Source organism: Stenella coeruleoalba (genome assembly GCF_951394435.1).
Source record: "Stenella coeruleoalba genome assembly, chromosome: 11".
Taxonomy (NCBI): Eukaryota; Metazoa; Chordata; class Mammalia; order Artiodactyla; family Delphinidae; genus Stenella; species Stenella coeruleoalba.
The window spans coordinates 78,909,325-78,934,480 of NC_137157.1; the positions used below are offsets into that span (position 1 = coordinate 78,909,325).

The 25,156-nt window shown below is 36.1% G+C and overlaps 1 protein-coding gene across 7 annotated transcripts in view; it reads right to left on the reverse strand.

Annotated features, from left to right (window-relative positions):
- CCDC91 (coiled-coil domain containing 91) overlaps positions 1-25,156 on the reverse strand; it is a gene marked incomplete at its 3' end in the record, with an annotated part of 371,630 nt that overhangs the window by 313,846 nt on the left and 32,628 nt on the right. For 2 of the 7 annotated variants that reach the window (XM_079937347.1, XM_079937345.1), the window contains exon 1: positions 23,565-23,788. The exons of 2 other annotated variants lie outside the window; for them this stretch is intronic. Of the gene's footprint in view, positions 1-23,564; positions 23,792-25,156 lie in introns of those variants that run through there. 3 more of the 7 variants (XM_079937344.1, XM_079937339.1, XM_079937343.1) reach the window with 3 other exon arrangements.

Below are 25,156 nucleotides of genomic sequence, written 5' to 3' on the forward strand. Positions count from 1 at the left end.
CTGGAGTCTGTCATACAGAGTGAAGTAAGTCAAAAAACGAAAAACAAATACCGTATGCTAACACATATATATGGAATTTAAAAAGAAAAATGGTTCTGAAGAACCTAGGGGCAGGACAGGACTAAAGGCGTAGACATAGAGAATGGACCTGAGGACACAGGGAGAGGGTAGGGTAAGCTGAAACGAAGTGAGAGCGTGACATTGACATATATACATTACCAAATGTAAAACGGATAGCTAGTGGGAAGTAGCCACATAGCACACGGAGATCAGCTCAGTGCTTTGTGACCACCTAGAGGGGTGGGATAGGGAGGATGGGAGGGAGATGCAAGAGGGAGGAGATATGGGTATACATGTTATGTATACCTGATTCACTTTGTTATACAGCAGCAACTAACACAACAATGTAAAGCAATTATACTCCAATAAAGATATTTTTAAAAAATTTTTTAATTAAAAAAAAAACAAGGACTGTAACAAAAGACAAAGGACATTACATAATGATAAAAAGATCAATCCAACAATAATATATAACAATTGTAAATATATACGCACCCAACATAGGAACACCTAATTATGTAAAGCAAATATTAACAGACATAAAGGGAGAAATGGACAGTAACACAGTAATAGTAGGGGACTTTAACATTCCACTTATATCAATGGACAGATCATTCAAACAGGAAATAAGGAAACACTGGCCTTAATGGAGACGTTAGACCAGATGGACTCAATAGACATATACAGAACATTCCATCCAAAAGCAGCAGAATACACATGCTTTTCAACTGTACATGGAACATTCTCTAGGACAGGTCATATGCTAGGCCACAAAACAAGTCTCAAAAAATTTAATAAGACTGAAGTCATATCAAGCATCTTTTCTGACTATAATACTATGGGACTAGGAATCAATTACAAGAAAAACAACTGCAAAAAATACAAACATGTAGAGGCCACTAAACAACCAACTGGTCACTGAGTAAATCATAGAGGAAATCAAAAAACATCTGGACACAAATGAAAATGGAAACATAATGATACAAAATCTCTGTGACACAGTGAAAGCAGTTTTAAGAGAGAAGTTTATAGCAGTACAAACCTATCACAGAAAACAAGAAAAATTGCAATTAAAGAACCTAACCTTACACTTCAAGGAACTAGGAAGAATAAACAAAACCCAAATTTAGTACAGGGAAATAAATCATAAAGCTCAGAGCAGAAATAAAAGGATTAGTGACTAAAAAAACTGGAAAAGATCAATGAAACGAAGAGCTGACTCTTCAAAATATAAACAAATTGATAAATCTTCAGCCAAACTCATCAAGAAAAAAAAAGAGAGTACCCAAATAGATAAAATCTTATATGAAAGAAAAGTAGTTACAACCAAGACTATAGAAAGAGAGAATGATAAGAGATTACTATGAAAAAGCACACAGCAATAAAATGGACAGCCAAGAAGAAATGGGTAAATTCCTAGAAATGTATAATCTCCCAAGACTGAATAAGTAAGAAACAGAAAAACTGAACAGACCAATCACCAGTAATAAAACTGAATCAGTAATAAAAAAAAAATTCCCCCAAAAAAGTACAGGGTCAGATGGCTTCACAGGTGAATTCTATGAAACTTTTTTTTAAGTTATCATCTATCCTTCTTAAACTATTCCAATAATTTACAGAGGATGGAATGCTTCTGAACTCATTCTAGGAGGAAAGCATCACCCTGATACCAAAATCAGACAAAGACATAACCAAAAAAAGAAAATTACAGGCCAATATACTGATGAACATAGATGCAAAAACCCTCAATAAAATATTAGCAAACCAAATTCAACAATACATTAAAAGGACCATGCACCGTGATCAGATGGACTTTATCCCGTGGGTGCAAGGAGGGTTCAATATCCAGAAAGCAGTCAATGTGATAAGCCACATTAACAAATTAAAGAATGAATAAAAATCATATGATCATCTCAATAGACACACACAAAAAAGCTTCTGACAAAATTCAACATCCATTTATGATAAAAAACTCTCAACAAAGTGGGTATAGAGGGAACATGCCCCACATAATAAAGGCCATATATGACAAACCCACAGCCAACATCACACTCAAACAGGGAAAAGCTGAAAGTATTTCTTCTAAGATCAGGTACAAGACAAGGAGGCCCACTCTTCCAGCTTTTATTCTACATAGTACTAAAAGTCCTAGCTACAACAATCAAACAAGAAAAAGAAATTAAAGGAATACAAATTAGAAAGGAAGAAGGAAAATTGTCACTGTTTGCAGATGACATACCATATGTAGAAAATCCTTAAGATGCCACTAAGAAAACTACTAGAACTCATCAATGAATTTGGTAAAGTTGCAGAACAGAAAATTAATATATAGAAATCTGTTGCATTTCTATACACTAACAATGAACTATCAGAAAGAGAAATTAAGAAAACAAGTCCATTTATAATTACATCAAAAAGGATAAAATACCTAGGAATAAATCTAACCAAGGAAGAAAAAGACCTGGACTCAGAGAACTAACAGACACTGAAAGAAATTGAAGATGACACAAACAGAGGAAAAAATATACCATATTCATGGACTGGAAGAATTATTGTTAAAATGACCATACTAGCCAAGGAAATCTATGGATTCAATGCAATCCCTATCAACGTACCAACAGCATTTTTCACTCAACTAGAACAAATAATTCAAAAATTTGTATAGAAACACAGAAGACCCTACATAGCCAAAATAATATTGAGAAAAATGAACTAAACTGGAGGTATCACACTACCTGAGTTCAAATCATATTACAAAACTATAGTAATCAAAACAATACTTAAAAACAGACACATAGATCAATGGAACAGAATAGAGATCCCAGAAATAAACCCATGTTTATATGGTCAACTAATCTACTAGAAAGTAGGCCAAAATACACAATGAGACAGTCTCTTCAATAAACAGTGTTGGGAAAACTGGACAGCTACATGCAAAAGAATCAAACTGGACCACTTTCTCATACCATATACAAAAACAAACTCAAAATGGACTAAAGGCCTAAAACCATAAACTCCTAGAAGAAAACATAGGCAGTAACCTCTCTGACATCAGTCTTAGCTATGTTTTTGGATATGTCTCCTCAGGTAAGAGACAAAAGCAAAAATAAACAAATGGGACTACATCAAACAAAAGCTTTTGCACCATAAAGGAAACTACCAACAAAATGTAAAGGCAGCCTACTGAAAAGGATAAGATATTTGCAAACACTATATTTGCTAATGGTTAACATCTGAAATATACAAAGAACACATAAAACTCGACATCAAAAAAATAAATAATCTGATTAAACAATGGACAGAGGACCTGAACATTCTTCCAAAGAAAACAGACAGATGGCAACAGACACGTGAAAAGATGCTCAATATCACTAATCAACAAGAATATGCAGATCAAAAATGTAATGAGGTATCACCTCACACCTGTCACAATGCCTATTATCAAAAAGACAAAAATAACAAGTCTTGACAAGGATGTACAGACAAGGGAACCCTCATATAATTTTTACAGTGAAAATTGGTGCATCCACTATGAAAAACATTATGAAATACGGTCCAGCAATTCTACTTCTGGGTATTTTTTCAAAAAAACCCAAAAACACCAATTCAAAAAGATATATGTGGCACCCTTATGTTCACTGCAACATTATTTACAGTAGCCAAGATATGGAAGCCGCCTAAGTGACCATCAATAGATGAAAAGATAAAGATGTGGTACAGATAGTCGATGGCATATTACTCAGCCATAAAAAAGACCTAGAGAGCATTATGCTAAGAGAAATAAGTCACACAGAGAAAGACAGTATCATATGATTTCATTTATATGTGAAATTTTAAAACAAATGAACAAACATAACAAAACAGAAACAGAGTCATATATACAGAAAACAAAAAGGTATTTACCAGAGGGAAGGAGAGTGAAGATAAGTGAAATAGGTAAGCAAGGTTAGGAGGTACTAACTTCCGTTTATAAAACAAATATCACAAGGATGTAATGTACAACTTAGGGAATACAGTCAATAATATTGTAATAATTTGCATAATGACAGATATAGTAACTAGACTTATCATAGTGATTTTATAATGTATAAAAATATTGTCACTATGTTGTGCAACTGAAACTAATATAATATTGTAAGTCAATTATACTTCAATAAAAAAACAAAATTTTTATTTTTAAACAAAGTTAATAACTACAAAAATTATTAATTTATTTCTATATATTATATAACAGAACTGAAGTACATAAAAAATTTAATGAGTCATCTCTAATAACACTGTTTCACACGTCACTGGAAATAACCAGCCTTTGTCTAAAGAGAAGAATGACTTAAAATTACAGCGGAATTAAAATCTGAAAGTAATTCCTCTTGGCACCATCATGGAAACAGGTGCCAGTACCAAACAATCACAAGGAGAAAGAGAGAGCATTTCCATTCTTGCTTTATTCAAAAATTAATTCAACACCAGTATTAATTATATTAATTTGATATCGATTAAATAAGAATATATAGATCAAATTTCTTTGACCTAAGTATTCTCAGCATCGAACTAAATGTAACACATATTCAAATGTGGGCTGATCTTAATAAAAGTGATATTACATAGCAAAACCTAGTGAAATAAATTATTTCTAATCACCATTTTAGAAATTCTTCACTGTTTCTTCACAGTTTAATGACCAATGGGTCATCAAAAAAGACCACATTGTGTCACTGAAAAATATGTTACTCATAATATCTGATTGTCCTTCATTGTTAACGATGATGAAAGATATTACATTTAAAATCAAAGGTAAATTTTACCAACTTACATACAAAAATGACACTATGTCCAGCTTATATAACAAAGAAGAAAAAATATTTATAAATGTTAAATTCATTTTAAAATGCTGCCTTCTAAGACATGAAACTCAGACCTAGTCCTCTTAAAACCAACTCACACTGTTGTCTAAAATGTCTGTTAACGCAGATACCAAATGGGATTTGCAGCCTGCCAAGAGATTAAAACTTAAATTCATCTATATACTTTATTGAGCGCTGTTTTCTTCTGCTTTTTTTAATGCTATGAGGCACTGTAACTCAAACCTAATGCTGGACCAGGAGCTGTATTGATAAATAAGAACCTTACAATAGCCATTATTATAATGAAGTCGCCACCAGCATTCTACTCTTCATCAGTTTTACTCTTTCCAGATGTTTCATTTATAATTCGAATCAGTTAAATATAAACCCATGTTTTCTTACATAGACCTCAATGTTGACATCCACCAGAAATATTCTCGACTTTTTAAAGTAAAAATGTCATTAATTACATACATCATTTAAACCTGTGGCAGATTAAAAATGGCCACAAATTCTTTGATATGCCTCCTATCGAGAAGTAGAGTCTATGTCTCCTCCCCTTAAACGTGAATGGGCTCTGTGACTGATTGCTTTGACCAGCAGTATGTGGCAGAAATGACATTGTACCATTTTCTGGGCCTAGGCTTTACAAAAGTGAGAGCTTTCACCTCCTTTCTTTCAGAACACTCTTTCTGGAGGAAGCCACCCTCCAAAGAAGAAATTTGATTATCCTGAGACCACATCCTGTAAGGTAACGCAAAACAGACATGTGGAGAGCTCACACGAAGAGAAAAATACCTAATGAATCTCCCACTCTTCAAGTAAAGTTTGCTTCGATACTAGATATGTAAATGAAGATGACCCCAGCACTTAGCCACCACCTGACTAGAACAGTATAAACCAGCAAAATCCTCCCCAAATTCCTGACCCACAAAATAGTGAACAAAATTAATTAAATTTTGATGTTGTTTGCTGCACAACAGAAAAAAAAACTATAATTTCACTTTATGGCATGTATAAACTCACCATAACAACAGAAAAAAAGCAGACTGCCAATTTATAGGTATAAGGTGATGAAATTTTTAAAAACTTTTAAATTATCAACTTACTATCTGCGAAAGTTCTCTTAATTGTCTTCCATTAACTAACTCATGAGTAAATCATGAGATAAACCAATGTTCTCAACTACTTTTGATTCTCACAGTGTGAAGGAAAGTGTCAAGGTTACAAGGACATGACCCCGAACCTGTGCTCCCACCAGCTGAATTGTACACTATCAATAATTAGTTGTTTTTGTACATTTTTAATCTCAGTTTTATCTGTTAATATAATTACATAATTTGGTTAAATATTTTTAAAAATCTATAAGAACTAGAAGTAATTGTTCCCATGAATAAAACTGAATACTTTACAACAAACTGATAAAGGCTAATTGCTTTAAAAAGAAATACTGTCAAGAGTCAAGACTATTTATAAACATTCAGTACAATAACCACTGGGACCATTTTTAACTGTCTCAGTACACTTAAAAGGAAATTGAAACTAGGAATTGAAGATAATGTTTTAAAGTTTTTTGTTTTGTTTTGTTTTTCTAACATCTTTATTGGAGTATAATTGCTTTACAATGGTATGTTAGTTTCTGCTTTGCAACAAAGTGAATCAGCTATACATATACATTTATCCGATTTAAAAAAGTCCATGATGAACTCCAATCAGGAGATCTATGCTCACAGAAAAGATGTGGGCCCAACATCAAAAGACTGAACTATAAATATATATTACGTTTTAAGGTATGTACAGATCATCTTTATGACTACCCACTTTGGCCAAAAAAAAATTTTAAAAACTTAAGATTACCAGGCCAACTAAGTTGGATATAGGAGCCTGTACTATAAATTCTTTTTTAAAGTGTTCTTTAAATTAAGAAATAAGGATGAAGTTTCAGTTTTACAAGATGAAAAGAGGATGAATGGTAGTGGTAATGGTAGTACAACGTGACTGCACTTAATGCCACTGAATTATACACTTTATAATGGTAAAGATGGTAAATTTTATGTTATGCGACAAAAAGACTGACGTGAATAGACTTCATAATAATAATCAAAAAGAAATCAAAAACATTACGTTGGGCAAATTAAGCCAGTAACAAACAGTTCATATTGTAGTGGGTCAGGGAACAGGGATAGAGTGGTATAGAAAGAGAGTACATGTGGAATTAAAGAATTTTCTGGGGAAATGAAAATGTTTTGTATCTTGATCAGAGTATAGTTACACAGTTACATATATGTCAGAACCCAAGAAGAATTTGTATATACAAATTACACACTGATTTTTTTTAATGGAGGTATTGGGGCTGGGGTAGAAAGACTGAAGAAATTAGTCTAGAATTTAATTCATGAGAATTATCTCCTGAAACAAAATAATGGTATTTTTTAACCACCAGAATTAGTACACAGAGCAGCTCATTGAAAGGTAAATCACTAGTTGGTACAGAACCAAGACATACTACAATTTCTGACTAGTCAGTCATAAACGTTTTTAAATGTAAATAAGATATCACCATCCTTGATTACTTAAACTAAAACAACATATCCAGAAAGACTACAAGGCTCAGCTTTCTCCAGGTTAGCCCTGTTTTTCCATCTGCCTAATTCCTCCCTTCTACTTCAAGTCAATCCAATTTAATTCAACAAACCTGTTATACTACTCTGTGTAACATATTATGTGAGGAGCTAAGTATTATAAGGTAATACAAAGATGAAAATATAGTAACCTCGACCCCCAAGGCACTTGTAATCTACTAGATGGCATTAAACAATAGATAACAGCTAGAAGAAAAGACTTTATGATACCCGCAATATTCAAATTGAAACCCTGTGCAATTCAGACCAATATTTTGAAAGGTGATTTTTTTTTTTTTAAAGTAAGGCAAAAGAGCACTAAGTAGCTCGTCCTCTACGTTTATTCCCTACTCTACTCCTTTTTATTACCAGTGCAGGAAAATTCCAGAAATATCTCTGTGTTTCCAAGAAATTGAAGAATGCAAATACAAAGGCTCTCCTGTATTTTTATACATAAAAGATAGAAAATTCATGGTTACAATTCTATGAGTGCATGAGTAAAAGGCTCCACCATATTTCTAATAAAAGATATTCAGTTTCATTCAAACCATTGACCATCGTTCCTGGCGATATAGGGAAAATCATAGATTGCAGACTTTTCTGGAGTGAATTATTCTGCTTTAAAAACTAAAACTCTAAAATTAGAATTATGAAGTGACAGAAAACATCACAATCTGAATTTTACTTACACAAAACCACATGATTTTCAATGCCAAGTTCCTAATTTACAGCTGGGAAAATCACCATTGAAGATAGCTGAGCTTGGATCAGATTCACTTAACATAAAACCAGATGTAGACCTCAAATTACATGTGACATCTCCAGCCACTCATATAAATAAGAATAATGCAAGCTGAAAGACAATAAATTCACCTAGACCTTTCTATATTTGGCCACCCTAATGGTGCTATAATGTCCCTTTCCTAAAGTTCTGAAATAAATTAGGAGAAAGGAAAGAAGAAAACATACATATCTTCTCTAAGTACAATTAAAAACCTTAAATTACTCATTTCAATTCTTCTAGATAAAGTCCTTTAAAGAAGCCAAGAAATTCTAGATCTCGAAATACACTTGTCATTTTAAAAATATAAAGAAAAAACCCTACTAGACTCTTAGGATATTAATTAAGTCTTGGCATGTCATCTCAGAACTCTTCCCCAAACAATTTGTCACAAGTGAACAGGAACAAGCTGTACTAAGGATGTACAGAGATGTTTCGTTAGTTGTTTGTGTAATCAGCTACTGATTTCCCACCATAACGTAAAAAACCCAAATGTATGTCAACAGGAGTCTGTCTGCAACTATAAAATCACTTTACATCAGTTGGCTTCAGAAGTTAGTACCCTATGGAAAGTCCATTTAAAATTTTGCCTGGCACATACATGCTAAAATATCTTGTTTGCTGTTTGAAGCCACACTAGATTACAACCCACAGAGACAGGATTTCTAATTTATTTCTCACAACCCGCATATACAAAACCCAAAATCGCAACATAGAAAGCGTTGTTAAAATTCTGTAATAACAGTAAAGCAAAATAGTTCACCACAGAGTTCTTTTCTTAGGAATTTTTTAAAGCCTCTGTATTCATAATATACAACACTTCAACATCTAAATTAAGTATTTCAAACATACAAGGCTCACCTTGGAACTCTAATGTAAGAGCTGTTTTAGGTTATGAATCAAACCTAACCTAGCTCAAACACTGAAAATTGAATAATAATGCCATGATTGCTTAATATGAACATGATATCAAATTCTATAATTATTTCATGGTTTATTAACAGTATATTTCATACTCAATTCTAAATGGACATCAGTCTTGTGCTTCTTTATAGGCACCTATTCCATGTGACTTCAAGAATTAAGACTGTCATGCAGCATCACAGAGAGCTGATGTGTTGCAGCTGCATCACTTCAGAAACATCAGAATCTAGTACCGAGCTTTGCCCGTAATAGTGAATAAATACCACTTTGAGTCAATATTATGGTCCCTCGCTGCTATACGGAATTCAAACCATGCAACCCTCACTGTCATATTGATGTTTTCAATATTACCAAAAACCAATAAGCAAAAGTATTACTCAAAAAACACTTGGGATATTTGGAAGGTGAAACAATATGGGTTAAAGTTTTCTCAGTTATGAAGATACATCTGGAAACTCCTTTAGTTTTCAACTTAAGAAATACTTTATAAAATACAGTGGCCAATTTCCCTGCCTTAGGAAATAAAGTATAGAGAGTCCTCAAATTACGTATATACTTTACACATGAACTATTCAGGGAATGGAATAGATTTTTTCATTGTATGCAGTGAGACTTCCATCTTCTCTTTCCACTTTTCATCCTCACCACTACCATGCAATGTTAAAGCAATACATGTTGTTAAATACTCATTTCAGAAAAGAACGAACAGATACAAAGAAAACTACAAAAGTTTAGCCTTGATAAAAAGTCAACAAAGATAAGAAACAATAGGTATCTTCAAATATGTTAAGACAGAACTCTCAGCTAACGAAATGAAATGCTCTTGACCCACAAGGCCTATAATCATTTTGTCAACCCACACCCTTCCCTCCATGCTTCTTCTAGCCGTAAGGGTAGACAACCTACGCCAAGCTACATATCTCAGCCATAATAATTATTCCTAAGGATAAGAAACTGACTCCAGCTGGATCAATCAATCTTTCCTCAGGATATCTGCAACTAGAAATAGAAGGGAAAATCCCACACATCACAAAACTCTCCTCATCTTCTAAGTTCTAAAGCCAATGATGCCTTAACTTACTCCTCAGCATGCAGGTTCAGTCCCACTTTAGAAATTTTGCCGGAACTATTCCCTAGAGTACTCTTCCTCCAGATATTTGCATGGCTGGCTATTTCTTGTGATTCAGGTCTCAGCTTTAACGCCCACTGTGGACAAAGGCATTAGTAAGCAGCCACTTAATCACTGTCATATCACCTTATTTTAACCCTCTGCATAGCACCACTTTAATATCCTTCTTTTTAATACTCACTGCTGTATCTCCAACACCTAGAATAGTGCCTGGCACAAACTATACACTCCATTCATAATTTGTTGAATAAGTGAAAACTGTGAAGAAATGAGCCCAAAGCCAACAGCCACGGTCTTATCCCCATGGAAAAGCCAGTCTGAAAGAATGAAGCCACTAAGGAGAGAGACAAAAAGAAAACAAAGTAGAACTCCTTGAGGCATCTGAGTCTCTTCAGTCATCCCGAAGACCAGCTCCAACCCTGCCCATACTACAGTTTGATTATGTACATCAGAGGACTTTAAAAGGGTGTACATACCACACTGAGGAGGACTAGTGGGTATGTAGGATGATCCATCAGAATGTGAGAAGCAATACTACATCTAAAATGGATTTTGTATTATCCTTTGTTTTATAATGTACAGAATATATTATAGTCATACATATACACAATGTACAGATAAATATACCCATACTGGATGTACATCTGATACCTAAAAGAGGTGAACAATTGAAAAAGTCAGGAGACTATTATTGTTAATGAGGAAATTTGTTTTTCTTAAGCTAGAATGTTTCAGGTTTCTTTCATTTCTAACCAAGAGACTTCTGAAATGTACTTAACACATATGTGATGCTCAAATGCTTGTAAAATGATGAATGCACATTCTTTACGGCTCCAGAGAACAAGTAAAAGCTAAAGGTAAACAGATTTCAAATCTACATCAAAAATAACTTTCTAGGGCTTCCCTGGTGGCGCAGTGGTTGAGAGTCCGCCTGCCAATGCAGGGGACACGGGTTCGTGCCCCGGTCCGGGAAGATCCCACATGCCGCGGAGTGGCTGGGCCCATGAGCCATGGCCACTGAGCCTGCACGTCCGGAGCCTGTGCTCCGCAACGGGAGAGGCCACAACAGTGAGAGGCCCGCATACCACAAAAAAAATAAAATAAAAATAACTTTCTAAAATTTAGACCTGTCTAAAAGTAATTACTTCCTCTCCAATTATAAATTTCCCACTACTAGACAGGTTCAAGTAGAAGCCTGATAACCATTAGTAAAGGATACTTAGACATGATTTCTTCACTTGTGAGGTAGTCTATGTATCAAATGTTAACTTAGTGATACCAAGTCCTAGAGATATAATAAGTTTAGTCCTTGTCCCCTTGGAGATCACAATTTAACAGACCAGAAAGACACACGTGCAAACATTTATATAGTATACATCTCTATATACATGGTCCAGTGACAACAGAGGAATGTGGTGATTAATTGCATAGGTGGGAATATTTAAGTTAAATACTGAGGGATAAGTAAAAGTCATTTTTCCTGTTATGCAAGAAAGATGAGGGCATTCCTAACAAAGAACATGTGAGAAGGGACACGTACAGAAAGTACACAGTACAACAAACCCAAAATACAACAAATAAGGTGCAATTTGAGGATGATAAGTGGCCTATGGTGAGAGAACATCCACAAATGAAGCTGCTGGATAAGTGGCTAGGAGCCAAAATATAAAGGGTCGTACCAAGGAGTTTGGAAAGAGCCACAGAATAATAAAAATAACTACCTTAGAGTGTTCTGTTTTGTTCCAGACAGACACCTAAACTCTTCAGACACTCTAGTAGTTTCAATTCTCACAAGATCCCTATCATTATCTACACTGTTTAAATAAGGAAACTTAAGCTAGAGACAGACCAAGTAATTGGACTAAAATCACAGTTACATTAGTGTCAGAAACAAAATTTACTGAAGAATTCTGAGAAGGGATGTGTAATATGAAGGTGTTTGAATAAGTGATATATGTATTTTAGAAAAACAGTTACGAGGCAATGTGGATAATGGTATAGAAGTAGGATAGGGTAGTCTTAGGGAAATGCAACAGACAAATATAATCTAAATGAGAGCTACCGAGGCAGTGGGAATAAGGGAAAAAAACTAAAGGACTTCACTGGTTTCTAGCTTGAGCAAGCAGGTGGAAAAGTAAGTTTGGGTGGAAGAAATGAGGCAGAAAATGAGATGAGGTATAAATGATTAGGTTGAGCTTAGGCAATATGGACACATTTAGTTTGAGGTTTCAATAAAAAAAGCAAAGGGAAAAGGTCCAATAGGAAGTTAACAAGAAAGAGTTCTTTCTAAAGACAGGTGGGAAGACTGGCTAGAATAAGTATATTTAGAAATTATCAATATACATAGAGCAGTTAAAATATTAGGCCAAGCAAAGTAGAAAATATCCATGAGTCCATACTGATATTAAATAAATAAATATGTAAGTAGCGGGAAATTGATTAATTTTCCTTTCTGAAGAATTCCAAATCATTTATATAGATACTGTACCCTCAGGAGGTGGAACTCCTCACCCCTTAAGTATAGGCTGCAGATAGTGACTTCCTTCTGGAGAGTACAATACAGAAAGGAGGAAAAATAAGAATAACTTTAAAACAGAGAAGCCTGACAAAAACCACCTCAGCCAGATGATCCAAGTCAATATCAACAATAACTCATGATGACAGTATGTACCCTTGACATATCATGACAAAAATGGCACTTTACCTCTGTAGTCTTTATCCCCAAAACCCATAACCCTATTCTAAACATGAGAAAAACCACAACCTCGACTGAGGGACAATCTACAAAATATGTGACCAGTGCTTCTAAAAACAAGCTGTCATGGTCATCAAAAAGAAGTATAGTTTAAAAAAAATGAAACAGCATAAGAGGAACCTAAGGACACATGACCACTAAATGTAATATGGTATTGATCTCAAGAAGACAGCAGCGAGCAGTGGCTTGAAACAAGATCTTAGTTCCCTCCCCAGGAACTGAACCTGGGTAGCCTGAGTGAAAACCAGGAATCCTAGCCACCAGTCCACCAGGAGCTAGAGGCTAGAAGCAAAGTTGCCCTGGCTCTTGTCCCCATTGAAAAATGAATTTCTCAAGGAAGCAAAAACTGTAAAAATAGGTACAAAGTTTATTATTAAAGACACAGCACAACAAGTGGGAAAGCACACAGAGAAACTGTTTGTTTATTTAAGACAGAAGCAAGGTAGAGATACACACCGGGAGAGAAAGGGTGTGGGCATCCTCCCTAATGAAGAGGAGTGCACCAGAAAGGCGATTCAAATCACTTATATGTGAGGGTTCTTCCCGGTCTTTGTTTACCTTTGGTCAATTATCTCATTTCTTTTCCACATCTGACCTGTCTTAGGGCCCTCCCTGACATGTGTGCGCATCTTTTTGCCAAGATGAATTCCAGTGCAGAGGCCTGTGAGGAGGTTGACACCACCTATTATGGGGTGGCACCCCCCACCCTTGGCCCCCAAGGAGACTTCCTGCGCATGTAGAGCTGGGGAGGTCTCCTTGACCGCAAGGATGAGCCATATGTGGTCTCTTTCAAGGATGAGCCATATGTGGTCTCTTTATCTTTTATCCAAGCAGGACTCAGCTCCTCCTTGCTCTTGCTCTTATCTTTGAGTATTTGTCCACAGGGGACGGATTCCAGCTATTCAGCCTGGTGCCCATCTATCTCCTGCCTCAGTATCCTTTATGAAAATCTGGAATAGAAAAAGGACAGTAGACAAAAACTACAAAAATCTGAATAAAGTGTGGACTTCAGTTAACAATTATGTATGAACACTGGTTCGTTAATTTTAACAAATGTAGCATTAATGGTGTAAGTTATTCATAATAGGAAAAACTGAGTATGGAGTATATGAGAACTCTCTGTATTATCTTCACAATTTTTCTCTAAGTCTATTCTAAATAATGAAGTTTTTCTTTAAAATCAGGCCAAGAAGAAAACCATTACTATTCAAGAGATACATAGAGGAAAATAAATCGGCAAAAGAAATTTAAAAGGAATGATCATATAGAAAGATAGAATGATACCCTAAAAGTCATAAGAAAAAAAGTGTACAAGAATAAAAACAGGTATAATATAATAGAGGTCAAAGAAGATAAGGAATGAATAAAACCACTGGATATAGAAGGTCACGGGTAAAAGAAAAGTTCAGTGGAGATGCAAGAATGAAAGGTAAAAAAACAGTGCTTTATCTTGCTTATGAGCCACAATTTTATGATTTTCTCAGTCAAAAATCTCTTAAAAGATTCTCCTAGTTTCAATTCTATTGTAAGTGTTCCTTTTTCCCTGAATTCATATCAGTTTAGTCACCAAAACATAATTCTTATTGAATCTTCTTTCACAGTGAAAAGTACTAGGAGATGCATCAGATAGCATACTTTAATCTGGAAGTAACAGAAAATTCCAAAAGGAAACTGGCTTAAGCAATAAGGAAATGCATAACCATTATCTCATATGACAAGAAGTATGGGTAGAGCAGGCTCTAAACACTACAAGTCAGAGCTTCAGAAACTCTCTGTAATTCCCTTGGACCTGACCTCCTATGTGTAACTTCATCCACAGGCTGGAAGTAAAAGCAAAATAGTTTGAGACTGTGATCTTCTCATCTTTGAACCTATCACTAGCAAAGGAAGGGAAGTACCATGTTTCACTTAGACTTACTAGAATCAATTCTGGAACTCGGAATGAAGACTCCTTTCTCTGAGTCAAGTGAAGGAAGATTCCTTTCTCTGAGTCAAGTGAAGGAGGGTTGGATACCTGAGCAAACAGGTTCTGTTAGAAAGGTAGATAGGAGAGGAATAATGCTAAACACGCAATCAACAGTTAGCCAATACAGGAGGTTCTTATTTCATAATTTCCTACCTTTGGGGAAGTTTTTAAATTTCCTTTAATACGATGAAAATACACTTCAATAAAATAATGGCCAAATAATTTCCTTCTTCAAATAACCAAGTGACAACCTCAGAGACAGTCAGTACTGCTTTATAGGTCAAGAGGAAGAATGTGGTATAAATTTGTAAATTTGTAAATTTGTAAATTTATCTTATCACTCAAATTTATATCAGAAAAATAAAATGTGTTTGGGTATTTTAAAACCAGGGACTTGATTTCATTTTACTCTTCAAAATTGTTATTTTGTTGGAGATAAGATGTTAAGAGATCCTAAGGTAGTAGAAAGAGCACTAAGAGTCCTGGGCTCTAGCCCTAACTCTTCCACTAAATTACAGCGTTATCACAGATGGTCACCTAATCTATGTCGGTTTCAGTTTTCCCTTCTGTTAAAGTAGAAAGTTCAGGTCATCTCCAAATCTTCTTTCTAGTTAATTCCTAATTATAAATAATATTCACTTGTTAACTAGAATACTTATGCAGACTATTTAAAGTTGTAAATCTGCACTAGCCAAATACTCAGGATGCCTTCCAAGGCTACATACAAGCCAATGACATGAAGCTTTTCCTATAAAACTTCACTTTTACGAAAATCTCCACCACTGCCAGCAATGCAAATAGCATGATGTTACAATTTTGAAATAACTCAAAAATTCCGTTTAACTTCTCTTTAAACCCAAATTCACTATTGAAAGGTTTCAGTACACCTACAGAAGCAAACCGTCACTGTTGGACAGGGAATGGAAAACGACAAAAACGTAACCACTTTGAAATTCAATTAAAGACGATATCTAACCACTAACCCTAAACGAAGAAGATGAAAATTAAAGCACAATGAGAAAGCTGGAATTCAAGTCATAATCAGAAATAGGAATTCTATATAGAATAGGAAATAGGGGGGAAATAATCCCCAAAAGTAAAACCAACATATAGACCTAAAAGAAATTAAATATCTCATGAATTTCTTTTAAAGACTATTATTTAGATAAAATTGATAGAAATAATTTCCAAAAACAGGTTGATGACAGTGAGAAACAGGAGAGGAAACCATTACCCTGTCCTTTGGGAACTTCAAATTAATGAATCTTGGCAAACCAGACAAAAATCATACGGGATGACTTGATAAAACCCCATGACTTAAGCCAACTGCATTATGACTCGGAGTTGGTTCTTCTCAAAATTATTAATAATGAAAAACACTTACACAGGATACACATGACTGCCAGGAAAAAAAAAATGCACTTCTTTGAAACAGTTTTTAAAACAACAAATCACCCACAGAAACCACATGGGCACAAAATGAAATGATTCTGGTCACTGATTTGTAGAAGAGCATTTAAGCACTCCCCAAGTGAGAAGACTCAACTTTAGCCTCTCTTTCTAGGACAAGCAGAACATCCATGAAAACACCTGATCTGGACCTACCAAGAAAACAGTGCAAACATACCTGCACTGGCCTGAGTTTCAAGAGAAATAACTTTCTCCAAGGAGAGCCTAACAGTTTTAAGACACCACTTCCTTGTTTTAAGAAGACATTTTTTGTTTCCTCACAGTAAGAATTTATATAAAGCTTAAAAACTCCTCAAAATAAAATAAAATAGAATAAAGTAAAACAAATCTCAAAGTACTTAACATTATAATATTAATGACACATAAATTAAAATCTCCTGGAAGCACCACTCTCTACTATCAGTAGCAATAGCATTAATATGTGAGGAACACTCAATTTATCCAATTATGTAATAATACCCTAGTGAAATAGTATACCAGAGAGGTACATTTCAAAAGAGGAAGGAATAAATATGGAGGAAGGGATATTGCTCAGGAGACAGGCAAACTATGTGGGTTGCATACAGCTGCACTGGAACCCTAGAAGCTAAGCTGGGTACATTAAATAGGTATGAGGTCCAGAAAAAGGAAGCCAAATGAAACCAGAGCCAAACACAGTCTAGAACAAAGCACCGCCTAGGGTAAAATGCAAAGACTACATAAAAACTCCACTTATGTACAGAAGTATCAGATAGGTACTACATATATTAACAGAAAACAGAAAGTTAATCTTGACCCTCAACATCACTAAAAATTCATCCACACCTTTAAATAAGTAGGAAAAAAAGGGGGACTTGCCATGGCCTATATTATATAGTTTGTAAAGGACATAAAGAGAACACAATAAAAACCAGGCAGCAGGGCTTCCCTGGTGGCGCAGTGGTTGAGAGTCTGCCTGCCGATGCAGGGGACACGGGTTCGTGCCCCGGTCCGGGAAGATCCCACATGCCGCGGAGCGGCTGGGCCCGTGAGCCATGGCCACTGAGCCTGCACGTCCGGAGCCTGTGCTCCACAACGGGAGAGGCCACAACAGTGAGAGGCCCGTGTACCGCAAAAAAAAAAAAAAACAGGCAGCAATGCAAGAGCTACAAGTTTACATATATCTGCACACATATTCTTCACAGTGCTTTCAATTTCCTGATACAATGCCATAAAAATTGGGGATTTTTTCCTCCTCTACTTTGGCTCTATGTAAGGTGCTGACTTTTCCCTTGGATAGGCTGGCAAAACTCAGTTTGTCAAAGCCTGCATATTGAAGAACACATATAATTTCCAGAAGAAATAAAGAAAGAATGGAAAAATAGATGAGTTTCCAAAAGAAACAATTTTAAATTGTGTATATCTATAGCCCTCATGCTTTAGAAATGATGTCACTGGTGGTATTTGGTACCACATGCATGAATCCTAAAAAGACCAAAGCATTGAAGCCATCCAAGTACAATTGTAGCTATCTTAGTATAGTTTGAAGACAATGAGAAAGGTAATAATACCAAGGATGGAAAGCCCTGGGATTGTTACCTAGTCAGAGAGAAAACATATCTGAAGAAAGATTAGATCTGACTCATTTCAGAAAATGAACAGGGAAGGGCTTCCCTGGTGGCGCAGTGGTTGAGAGTCCGCCTGCTAATGCAAGGGACACGGGTTCGTGCCCCAGTCCGGGAAGATCCCGCATGCCACAGAGCAGCTGGGCCCGTGAGCCATGGCCGCTGAGCCTGCGCATCCAGAGCCTGTGCTCTGCAACGGGAGAGGCTACAACAGTGAGAGGCCCACGTACCGCAAAAAAAAAAAAAAAGAAAAAGAAAATGAACAGGGAAATCCTATAACTATACTGAGGATGTCTAATTAAACAAACAACATAAAATTTGTACACCAAAATCCTAAACATTATAGTAAAATAACTGGGTGTTTTCTAAATAGCTATTGAGTAAAATGATCTATTATGGATGCAGAAATGAGAAATGTCTGGTTTCTTAAGGTTTACTAAGAGTAGGAAGTGATATGTCTAAGATATAGGAAATGACCAAAAAATATGGTGCATATTCCTGGTGTGTAAATTCTACCCAAAGATTTAATGACAGGTTAAAAGGAAAAACTTTACTTTTCACAGTAAATAACAAAGTATACTTTATACTTTGTTATACTTATAAAATGTAACACAGAATAAAAGATAAAGAGAATAAATGAGGGGCTTCCGTGGTGTCGCAGTTGTTGAGAGTCCGCCTGCCGATCCAGGGGACATGGGTTCGTGCCCCGGTCCAAAAAGATCCCACGTGTCGTGGAGCGGCTGGGTCCGTGAGCCATGGCTGCTGAGCCTGCGCGTCCGGAGCCTGTGCTCCGCAATGGGAGAGAGGCCACAACAGTGAGAGGCCTGCGTACCGCAAAGAAAAATAAAAAGAATGAAAACAAAAAAAAAAATTTTCTAAATATCACCAGAAGTTTACTCACAAACATCTTTACTACCACACACCACTGGAGTATCTATTATTTCTGTACTATGGTTACTTCAAAGTAGAAGTATGATAAAGTTTGGAGAAAAGTTTAAACTATATCCGCAAAGTATACAGACAGCATTCTACTTTCAATCAAAATGGAGACAGACCACATTTAATGTCCCAACTAAAAGAACTACAAAACTGAAAAAAATATATGAAACAATTGCTTTTAGATAGTGGATAACAGACAGCAGAGAGTTATAACTCCTGAGAGAAAGGAAACAAACAAGGTAAGCATTACAAATGACCAGTTTACAAACTGTTGTCAGTTTACAAGCCGGAATATATGGCGGGGAAACCCAAGCCTCTCACTGAGTTGAGAAGACAGAGTTAAAAGTTTATAAGGTAGCTAGAATTTCCAGGGCCAAGAACTTGAGAAGAGAGAACTACACCAAATAAGAACTCTAGAGATGAAAGGTCTGCTCAAGTCTTGGGCGGAGTACTAACCTCTACACACATGAGAGAAAACTACACAATGATAGAAAAAGAAAAACAAAAGTAAGCAGAACATCTGGAGCTCACGCAAGCTGGCAATAGTTTGTATTCCTATCAGTCAGAGTGGATAAACCTCTTAATACATAGAGCATTCAGGTGAATCCTCTGGAGGGCATCTCCTAAGCAATGAGGCTAAATTAGACACAACAAAAGGCTTTTTTGGACCCACACTAACAAATCTTAAAATGTGCCTCAAAATAATCCAACTGAATCCACGTAATATAACTTAGAGCCAGAACAAAATACAGCACTATTTGAAATAATACAACAAAATTCAGCAATCAACAAGATAAAATTCAAAATGTCTTAATCCAATCAAAAACTAACAGGTATACAAAAAGATTAGGAAAATAGGACCTATAACCAAGAAAAAAATCACTCAATTAAAAACAGAAATTAACAAGATGATGCAATAAGCAAAGACATGAGAACAGCTGTTATAAATATGTTTCATATGTTTAAGAAACTAGAAGAAAAAATGATCATGGTTATAAGGAACATGGAAGATGTAAAAAAAACTCAAATGGAACTTCCAGAGGAGAACTTATAAAACAAAAAATACAGAGGATGAGATTAACAGCAGATTAAACACTACAGAAGACAAGATCATGAAGTTTAAAAATTACATCAGTAATTATTCAAAATGAAGTAGAAAAAGAAAGAATACTGAGAAAAACTGGAATAATATCAAGTAGTCTAAAACATGTGTAATTGGAGGTTCAGAAAAGAAAGGGTGTGGAACAAAATATATGAAGAAATATAGCTGAAAATTTTCTACATTTCATGAAAACTATAAACCCAGAGATCCAGAGATCTAAACAACAGCTAAGCAGAACAAACATAAAGAAATCATAGCAATGCACATCATATTCTTTTGTGAAAAACTAAGAAAAGAGAAAATTTTTTAAACAAGCCAAAAAAGGGGACACATTGCATACAAAAGAACTAAAATAAGAATAAAAGCAGACTTCTTGTCAGAAACCAGGTAAGCCAAAAGACAATTGGTAAATATTTTTAAAGTACTGAAAGGAAAAAAATATATGGCAGCATACAATTCTTTGCCCAGAGAAAATATCATGAAAAACTGAAGGGGAAAACAAGACATTTTCCAAGACAAACAAAAGCTCAGAGAATTCTTTGCTAGCAGCCCAGCACTAAAAGAAATGTTAAAGAAAATTCTTCAGAGACTCGAAAAATGAAACTAGATTGGAATTTAGATCTGCACAAAAGGAATCAGGAGTGCCAGAAATGATAAACATGGGAATAAATACAAAAATTTAAAGACGGAAAGTGGCAAAGGCACCCTCAGAAGCTATGGGGTCCCCGGCTGCAGGTAGGGAACTAGGTGGGGGAATCGTTTAATACTTCACATTAGGACAAGTATGTGAAAGTTCCTGCCAACCCATGAGAATTTCTTACTTCAGACATTTTTTGTTCTACTTACTGCACAATTTTCTTAGAAGTTCTTTTTTGATGCCATGCTCTGTGACTTGCATCAAAAGAGGAGTTTCTCTTCATCAAGATTCCTAACATTGGTAATGTGATGAATAAATCTGAGATCATTGGGGGTGGAGGTGAAGGAGCCTATGAAATAGTACTTAAATGCAGACACAAGGTAAGACATTAGTGTGAATGCCTCTTCATAGGGAAAATCCCTTTCAGAATTAAAAGAGAAAGGAAAGACAGCCCTACCAGGTGTCAAAGGAATGTGGATAGAGGAGGCAGAGTTAAGGCAGTAAACGCATGAAATTGTGGAAATCAAGAAATTCAAGGACAGTGAAGCCCTGTGGTGTGTGGGGGGCCTTGGGTCCCAGCCCAGGAATTGGGCCTGAGCCTCTGGGATGGGAGCGCCAAGTCCAGGATGCTGGAATGCCAAAGAATTCCTGACCCTAGGGAATATTCATCAGCAAGACCTGTCCTGGAGGTCTCTGTCTCAACTCCAAGACCCAGCTCCACCCAACTGTCTGCAGGCTCCAGTGCTGAATGCCACATGCCAAACGACAAGCAAGACAGGACCACAAACCCACCCATCCGCAGATAGACTACCTAAAGTCATAAAGCCCACAGACACCCCAAAACATACCACCTGACGCGGCCCTGCCCATCAGAGGGAAAAGATACAGCTCCACCCACCAGAACACAGGCACCAGTCCCACCCACCAGGAAGCCTACACAAGCCACTGGACTAACCTCACCCACTGGGGGCAGACACCAAAAGCAAGAGGAACTATGAGCCTTCAGCCTGTGGAAAGGAAACCTCAAACACAGTAAGTTAGACAAAATGAAAAGACAGAGAAATATGTTCCCATGAGTGCGCAAGGTAAAAACACACAAGATGAAATAAATGAGTAAGAAATAGGTAATCTACTTGAAAAAGAATTCAGAGTAATGATAGTAAAGAGGACCCGAAATCTCAGAAATAGAATGCAGAAAATACAAGAAATGTTTAACAAGGACCTTGAAGAACTAAAAAACAAACTGTGATGAACACAACAATAACTGAAATTAAAAATACACTAGGAGGAATCAGTAGCAGAATAACTGAGGCAGAAGAACAGATAAGTGAGCTGGAAGACAGAATGGTGCAAATAACTGCCATGGAGCAAAATAAAGAAAAAAGAATGAAAAGAATTGAGGACACTCTCAGAGGCCTCTGGGACAATGTTAAATGCACTGACATTCAAATTATAGGGGTCCCAGAATAAGAAGAGAAATAAAAAGGGTCTGAGAAAACATTTGAAGAGACTATAGTCAAAAACTTCCCTAACATGTTAAATGAAATAGTCAATCAAGTCCAGGAAGCGCAGAGAGTCCCATCAGGATAAACCCAAGGGGAAACACTCCAAGGCACATATTAAACACAAACAAAACTTAAATACAGGGCTTCTCTGGTGGCGCAGTGGTTGAGGGTCCATGTGCCAATGCAGGGGACACGGGTTCATGCCCCGGTCCGGGAAGATCCCACATGCTGCGGAGGGGCTGGGCCTGTGAGCCATGGACGCTGAGCCTGCGCATCCAGAGCCTGTGCTCCGCAACAGGAGAGCCCACAACAGTGAGAGGCCCGCGTACTGTGAAAAAAAAACAAAAAAACTTAAATACAAGGAAAAAGTATTTAAAAATGCAGCAAGAGAAAAGCAACAAATGACATACAAGGAAATGCCCATAAGGTTATCAGCTGATCTTTCAGCAGAAATTCTGCAGGCCAGAAGGGAGTGGCAGGCTATATTTAAAGTGATTAAAGAGAAAATCCTACAACCAAGATTACTATACCCAGCAATGATCTCATTCAGAATCAATGGAGAAATCAAAGGCTTTACAGACAAGCAAAAGCCAAGAAAATTCAGCACCACCAGACCAGCTTTGCAACAAACGCTAAAAGGACATCTCTAGGCAGGAAACACAGGAGAAGAAAAAGATCTACAAAAATGAACCCAAAACAATTAAGAAAATGGTAATAGGAACATACATATCGATAATTAACTTAAAGGTAAATGGATTAAATACTCCAACCAAAAGGCACAGACTAGCTGAATGGATACAAAAACAAGACCCATATGTATGTTACCTACAAGAAACCCACTTCAGACATAAGGACACATACGGATCTAAAGTGAGGGTATGGAAAAATATATCCCATACAAATGGAAATCATAAGAAAGCTGGAGTAGCAATACTCATATCAGAAAAAATAGATTTTAAAATAAAGTCTGTCATAAGAGACAAGGAAGGTCACTACATAATGATCAAGGGATCAATCCGAAAAGAAGATACAGCAACTGTAAATATTCATGCACCCAACACAGGAGCACCTCAATACATAAAGCAAGTGCTAACACTCGTAAAAGTAGAAATCGATAGTAACACAATAATACTGGGGCACATTAACACTCCACTTGCACCAATGGATAGATCATCCAGACAGAAAATTAATAAGAAAACACAAGCCTTAAATGATACATTAGACCAGATAGATTTAATTGATATTTACAGGACATTCCATCTGAAAGCAGCAGAATACACTTTCTTCTCAAATGCACATGGAACATTCTCCAGGATACATCATATCTTGGGTCACAAATCAAGCCTCTGTAGGTTTAAGAAAATTAAAATCATATTAAGCATCTTTTCCAACCACAATGATATGAGATTAGAAATCAATTACAGGAAAAAAAAAACTGTAAAAAAACACAAGCACATGGAGACTAGACACATGCTACTAAATAACCAAGGGACCACTGAAAAAATCAGAGGAAACCAAAATATACTGAGAAACAAATGACAATGAAAACACGACGACCCAAAGCCTATGGGATGCAGCAAAAGCCGTTCTAAGAGGGAAGTTTACAGCAGTACAATCCTACCTCAAGAAACAAGAAAAATCTCAAATAAACAATCTAACCTTGCAACTAGAGAAAGAAGAACAAACAAAACCCAAAGTTAGTAAAGGAAAGAAATCATAAAGATCAGAGCAGAAAGAAATGAAATAGAAACGAAAAGAACAATAGCAAAGATCAATAATACTAAAAGCTGGCTCTTTGAGTAGATAAACCAAATTGATAAACCTTTAGCTAGACTCAAGAAAAAAAGGGAGAGGACTCAAATCAATAAAATTAGAAATGAAATGGAGAAGTTACAACTCACAATGCAGAAATACAAAGAATCATAAGAGACTAGTACATGCAACTACGTGCCAGTAAAATGGACAACCTGAAAGAAATGGACATAGTATCACCTTCCAAGACTGAACCAGGAAGAAATAGAAAACATGAACAGACAAATCACAAGTAATGAAATTGAAACTATGATTAAAAATCTTCCAAAAAGCAAAAGTTCAGGATCAGATACCTTCACAGGTGAATTCTATCAAATACTTAGAGAAGAGCTAACACCCATCCTTCTCAAACTCTCAAAAAATTGCAGAGGGAGGAACACTCCCAAACTTATTCTATGAGGCCCCCATCACCCTGATACCAAAACCAGACAAAGATATCACAAAAAAAGAAAATTACAGGCCAATCCCACTGATGAACATAGATGCAAAAATCCTCAGCAAAATACTAGCAAACCGAATCCAACAACACATTAAAAGGACACCAAGATCAAGTGAGATTTATCCCAAGGAATGCAAGGATTCTTCAATATAGTTAAATCAATCACTGTGATACACCACATTAACAAACTGAAGAATAAAAAACATATGATCACCTCAATAGATGCAGAAAAAGCTTTTGACAAAATTCAACACCTATTTATGATAAAAACTCTCCAGAAAGTGGGCACAGAAGGAACCTACCTCAACATAATAAAGGTCATATACAACAAACCCACAGCAAACTTCATTCTCAATGGTGAAAAACTGAAAGCATTTCCTCTAAGATCAAGAGCAAGACAAGGATATCCACTCTTGCCACTATTACTCAACATAGTTTTGGAAGTCCTAGCCACAGCAATGAGGGAAGAAAAAGAAATAAAAGGAATCCAAATTGGAAAAAAAGAAGTAAAACTGTCACTGTTTGCTGATGATATGATACTATACATAGAAAATCCTAAAGATGCCACCAGAACACTACTAGAACTAAT